The sequence below is a fragment of the Myotis davidii genome, unplaced genomic scaffold (genome assembly GCF_000327345.1).
Source record: "Myotis davidii unplaced genomic scaffold, ASM32734v1 scaffold69, whole genome shotgun sequence".
NCBI lineage: Eukaryota > Metazoa > Chordata > Mammalia > Chiroptera > Vespertilionidae > Myotis > Myotis davidii.
The window spans coordinates 3,513,314-3,519,494 of NW_006300363.1; the positions used below are offsets into that span (position 1 = coordinate 3,513,314).

Sequence of the window (6,181 nt, forward strand, 5' to 3'; positions counted from 1 at the left end):
AGACCATTCCTCCCATTTTTTCTTTTCTTTCTGCACTTGTTAAGGAGCGGATGGTGCAAGGGGGGGGCTATTTATCCTCCTTGACCTCTCCAAAAGGATCTAGCAAATGAAATACCGTTTTCCACAAGGGGAAACAATTTTTGGCAAGTTCTGATTAACTTTTTTGGCAAACTTTTAAGATCTAATGTACCTTTTTCAAGAAACCAAGGATTTTGTTCTATAATAACATGCTAAAACTATAAGAGATTACCTTCTAAAATTTTAACTCCTTAAGCATGCAAATCAATAGTCTATAATAAAGTTTCTTACTTTTCTAAAAGCCAAATCTACTTTTTTATTAAAGCCAAATCCTGCCCCGTTAGCCTGGCGAAAGGAAACGTTCCCAGCCTACTTACAGCTCGCGACTTCTGAAGTTGATCCTGGGCATTGTGTGCGGTGAATTTTCCACACCTTTTTCGGTGAAACTTCCTTTTTTCGCTCTAGTGAAACCTTTACTTCCAGTTTGCCCCACGTTGGGCGCCAGATGTGTGTTTCCTTCCCACGTCCCGCGTGGGTCAGGGTTCAGGAACTGGAAGCAGAGCCGCACACAAATGAATATGAAAAGACAAGAGATAATTTGGGAATATTGGGGGGCCAGGTGAGCAAGCCCAACTCAAGGGGAAGGACTTCCTCTGGTGCTCAGGCCTCACCAAGCTTTCATTGATTCTGGGATGCACCCATAGCATAGCCCTTAGGCAGGTGACCCCCTGCAACAGGCAGACTAGCCCATCAGCAAGGATTTACATAAATGGGGGAGTAGTTTCAGCTACCACTGTCTGGACAAACAGAGGTGGCACCTAGCTCCGACCTTTGCTAGGGCTTCAAAGGCACCCAGCCTTCGGGGGGGTTCTCTGTCTACGCTTAGCAGATAGTGGCAATAAATAGTTTCCCACACTAGACCACATCCGAGGTCCCCAAGAAGAGGCCTGAGGCTGCTGTCCTCGCCCACGCCACCCCAGTTGGAGGGAGGCCTCCATGGCAGGAGTCTCAGCAGCAGTGAGGGAGCAGGAAGGGAGAGTTCGCCATCCGGGGCTGGGGGTTCTGCTAACAGGGTGCAAGGCCAGGGATCCTGGTGCTTGACTGCAGTTTGGTGGGATCACCTGCTCTTTGAAATGACTGGGTGGAGCCGTGCGCCCTTAGAGCGAAGACCCCATGTGGCTGGTCCCCAGGGAGGCAGCCTGCCTCACTCAGAGAGCCACATCCATCCTCTCTCCACCAAAGCAGCCCCCTGAGAGCACTGCTGGCAGAGTGCGTTCTCCGCTCTGAGGGCGCTGCTTGCCTAAGGGGAGGGGGGCGGGGGGGGGAAGAGGACCTAAAGGGCCCCATCCCGCCTCCTGGCTTTGGAAGGGGCTGGCAGCACTCCCAGGGAGTTCCCAGCCAGCCTCTGCTCCTCTGCCCACCCCAGAAATGGCTCAGTTCCACATTCAACTCACAGGGCATTGTTGCCGGCTGCTGGCCTGTTGGCACCCTAAGGAAGCTGTTTCTTAGCTTAAAATGCCCATGAACTCCCTCCAACTGGAAAGCCACCCCAACAAAGTTTATGTTCACGGAGGGGCTGAGCTCGGCCCCTCCATGGGGGCAACGGTGCTTGTGCAGGGGGCATCCGTGGGCGATGTGCCAAGTGTGTTCTCTCGGCAAGGCCCGTTTTGGCCAGGGCCCTCCGGGAGCCTTTGGGCACCGCCCGTGGGAAGCCCACAGTGCTGGGGGCAGGTGGGGGAGGCGTGTCCCTTTGCTGAGGCTCATTCATGTGTCCGGGGGAGGAAACCTTATTTCTCTTCCACCCCCAGGCGCTTGGTGAGTCTTGCTGAGGAGTTGGATAGGGTCGGGTAGTTTAGGGTCAGGGCCACGGGGAGGGAAGATGGTAGATGAAGAGGAGCTAAGCCAGATGGTCAGGATGTGAGCGAGATGGGCAGAATGTGCCGCAGAGCTGCCTTTCCCCCTGAACCCAGGAGTGGGAACTGAAAGCGGGGAGATGAGGGGAAAAGGAGATCCGCTGGTGCTTTTTTGAAAGAGCCGCCCCGCCCCTGTCCTGTTTGCAAGGGAGACCACTGGAGGTGAACTGTCCCCAAATGCAAAGGCTCCCAAGGGCAGATCCTCCATCCCAGATGGTTCAGCAACAGGCCTGAAGGGCCCCCGGGGCATCCCTGGTCGGCTCCAGCTCGGACTGTCCTCTCCCCCCGGGAGCCCTGGCTGACCCTGACTGTTGCAGGAAAGGAAGTCAACTTCCTCCTAGGGCCCAACCTCTGTTCCCCACCAGAAGCAGTAACCCTCGAAGCCTGAGACTAGAAAAAGTTTGCCAAAAATTACAGAAAACCTGAAAACACCGGGTCTCCTTAAGCCCTGGAATAGCCCATGAACGCTCCCATCTGGGGAGTACGAAAACCCAATGGGGAGTGGAGACTGGGACAGGATGTCTGCCTAATAGGTGAGGCGGTGGTACCCTTACACCCCGAAGTTCCCAACCCATGCCCTTTGCTGTCTCAAATCCCTGGTGGCTCTGAATGGTTTACGGTATTGGACCTCAAGGATGCTTTTTCCTGAATTCCCCTTGACCCAGACTCACAATATCTCTTTGCATTTGAGGATCCCTCTGACCAGTGCACCCAGCTAACTTGGACTGCTCTGTCCCAGGGGTGTAGGGAGATCCCCCATTTGTTTGGTCAGGCACGAACATGGCATTTAAATCAGTTTACTTGCCCGAAGACTAAGGTTCTACCGTCTGTAGCTGATACCCTCCTGTACGTAGAGCTCGGGAAGTATGTCTCAGCGCTGCGGCTGATGCAATGGTGTGAGCACACTCCAGCATGACATGCTTCCTCGGCTCACCAGGAAGTAGCAACGCCCGCCTGAACGAACTCCTAGAGCCACGTGCACAGTACCCCAGTCTTTCAACCATTGGTCGCCTGTAGCAACGTGTCTCCCTCTGATTGGTCCCTTCATGCTATATATACCCCTGTAGTTCCACAATAAAATGGATCTGCGTCACTGAACCTGGTCTCCGGAGTTGTGCATGCAGATGCCCTAGCGCATAGGGGCTCCGTCATCCTCACCCCCGTGGAACCCCCTGCTTCACCCTCCTCTGTGCCCCAGCTGCGGAAACCTCGCAGGAAGGCACACAAGTCTTAACTTCTTGGCTGAGAGAGGGTAGAAGGCCTCAAGGACCAAGGCCCAGCTCTGCAAGAGCTCCTTAAAATATGTACGGCTAGCTAGCCTCTGGTTGAGCATCGACCTATAAACTGGGAGGTCACAGTTTGATTCCCGGTCAGGGCACATGTCCAGGTCCTGGGCTCGATCCCCAGTGTGGGGCATGCAGGAGGCAGCCGATCTAGGATTCTCTCTCATCATTGGTGTTTCTATCTCTCTCTCCATCTCCCTTCCTCTCTGAAATCAATAAAAATATATTAAAACGATATTTAGGGCTAAACCTGACCACACGTACCGGGATCTTAGGGGAGGACCGGATCAGACCCACCTCTTCCTTTCCACTCCCTTGAACGCTCACACGAGAGGATTTCTGGGGATCACAGGATTCTGTAGGCTTTGGATCCCAGGATATGGAGAAATAGCCAGAATTTTATATCAACTAATGAAAGAGACTCAAAAGAATGAAGGCCAATTTATTGAATGAGAGCCTGAGTCCAAGCTAGCATTTAAGCAGCTCAAGGAGGCGCCCCAGCCTTGAGTCTCCCCACAGGGCAAGAATTCAACCTATAATACGCAACCCAATGGGGAGGGCCAGCCTTCGGAGTGACCCAGGCCCAGGGCCCGCTCAAGAGCCAGTGGGATATCAGAGTAAAGAACTGGACATTGTGGCCAAGGGCTGTGACTGCTGTGGTGCTGCTGGTTCCAGAGGCCACCAAGTTAAGCTCAGGAAAGGCCCTGAGGGTACTGACTGCCCATAACATCATGGCTTCACTTCACTATCCTCCAAAGGAAGCTTATGGCTTTTGGAGAGCTGTCTTCTCAAATATCAGGCACTGCTATTAGAGGGATCTATGGTCCAAATAAAGACCTGCCCCCTTTAAACCCATCCACTTTCCTCCGGAAAGAAAAAATAACAGAGTGTGAACAGGGAGTACTCAAAACCTACGCGGCCAGAGACCCCTGAGAAACATGGGGTGCGCAAGGCTGGGTATGCTGTGGTCACCCTCACCACAGCTCTGGGGGCGCTCCCCAACTCCCTCCCTGACCCCCCCCCCCACGTCCCCCCAGCACTAGCGCTCAGATAGCCAAGCTGATCACCCTCACAAGAGCATTAGAGCTTGGTAAGGGCAAGAGAGTAAATACGCTTTCTTAGTCCTCCACGCCCATGGGGCCATCAGGAAGGAAAGACATTTCTTGACAGCGAATGGACCCTCCATTAAATATCACAAAGAGATTGATTGGCTCCTGTCCTCAGTGTATCTCCCCTCAGAGGGACATTGCAAGGGTCACCGAAGAGGCTTGGATGAGGTCACGGAAGGAAACAGGCTAGCAGCCGCTAGCTGATCCGGTCACCAGGGCAGCAGCCAGAGCAGGACTCCAGGTCCTCATAGCGAACATAGTCTTGAATAATCGTTTAGCCTTGATTACCTCTTGACAGAACAAGGAGGAGTCGGCACGGTTATAAACAAAACCTGCGGCACTTGTGTCAGTAACTCCTGCCTCGTGGAGACAAACAAGGAAAATCTACAAACAGGCAGAATGGCTGCAGAAGTACAACCAACGGGGCCAGGACACCGGGCGTCACCCTCTTCCTGGCTGCCTAGCGTAATTTGGCTCCTACCCTTTCTGGGCTCCCTGGTTTCTGTAGTTCTCCTCCCAATTGTTGGACCCTGAATTTTTAGCTGTTTAGCCATTGTGCTTTCTTGCCTAGAATCCTTCAAATTACAGGTGGGTATGGAAATGGAATCCCTCGTGAATAACCCGATTTTCCGAAACCTAGAGTCTAGATCAGCCGTGGGCAAACTACGGCCCGCGGGCCGGATCTGCCCGTTTGAAATGAATAAAACTAAAAAAAAAAAGACCATACCCTTTTATGTAATGATGTTTACTTTGAATTTATATTAGTTCACACAAACACTCCATCCATGCTTTTGTTCCGGCCCTCCGGTCCAGTTTAAGAACCCATTGTGGCCCTCGAGTCAAAAAGTTTGCCCACCCCTGGTCTAGATGGAACCCCGGCTGCTGGGCTCCTTACAACGGCTGTCCACTCAATTCCCTAACAGCAGGTAGGGTTTCTCCGTCAGAGGGGGGACATGAGGCATTAGATGGGATCAGGCAGTTCAGGGTAAGGGCCGCAGGGAGGGAAGACGAGATAAACGGGAGATGAGGCAGAGGGCCAGGATTTGAGCGAGATGGGCAGAATGTACCGTAGAGCTGTCCTACCCGGTAAACCCAAGAGTGGGAACTGAAAGCCGGGAGATGAAGGCAAAAATAGATTGGCCGGTGCTTTTTCGAAAGAGCCAAGAGAAGGCAGGTGCAGGAATTTAAACCTCTACACTAGTGAGCTTTCTCGACAGCCCTTTTTGGGACCCCTCTTGCGGGCCGAGGGCTTTGTTACTTTCACTGTAATAATTGGCTTCCCTTTGCTTATCCCTTCCTTGTCTGTGAATTCATCAACTTCTGGAGACAACCTACCCAGCAGCTCACACGCAGGTCTCCCTGCCAGGCATTCAACAGGAAAGGGCCTTTTGTTCTCAGCTTGTAGGAAGTCTGGGCGGGGCTTGTGATCTACCCACAGCATTTCCTGGGAAAAGAACCTGGTCCGGGCTGCAGTAGGAGCTGGCCTCTAACCTTGGCCTGGCCGCCCCGGCCCTCCCCCCACATCCCCAGGCCTTCAGGAGAGGCTGGGAAGGACCGATTTGTATCTTAGGTCAGCTGACCTGGGGGGTTGGGTAGTCCTGGCTGTCTCAGGCAAAGCCCCCTGGCTTTGGGGAAAGGGGCAAAACGTTAGTGTGTGTGTGTGTGTGTGTGTGTGTGTGTGTGTGTGTGTGTGTGTATATAATTATGTGCTTGTGCTGGGGGAGCGGGGTGGGATGGGGAGGTCCTGCTTCCCAGCAGAGAAACATCTCCTTCGTGGCTGCAACGTGGGCCAAGGCCCGGGCTACGTCTGACACCTAGTGGCCACCTGAGACCAGGGCGGGGCGAGGGCAAAGCAGAA

The 6,181-nt window shown here is 53.3% G+C and overlaps 1 protein-coding gene across 2 annotated transcripts in view; it reads left to right on the plus strand.

Moving 5' to 3' along the window:
• Nucleotides 1–6,181, plus strand: part of LOC102756542 (cytochrome b561) — a 24,317-nt gene that overhangs the window by 7,584 nt on the left and 10,552 nt on the right. The window contains exon 1 of one of the 2 annotated variants that reach the window (XM_015572440.1): nucleotides 4,559–4,564. The exons of the other annotated variant lie outside the window; for it this stretch is intronic. The gene's annotated coding sequence lies outside the window, so the exon portion shown is untranslated. Of the gene's footprint in view, nucleotides 1–4,558; nucleotides 4,565–6,181 lie in introns of those variants that run through there. 2 annotated transcript variants of the gene reach the window in all.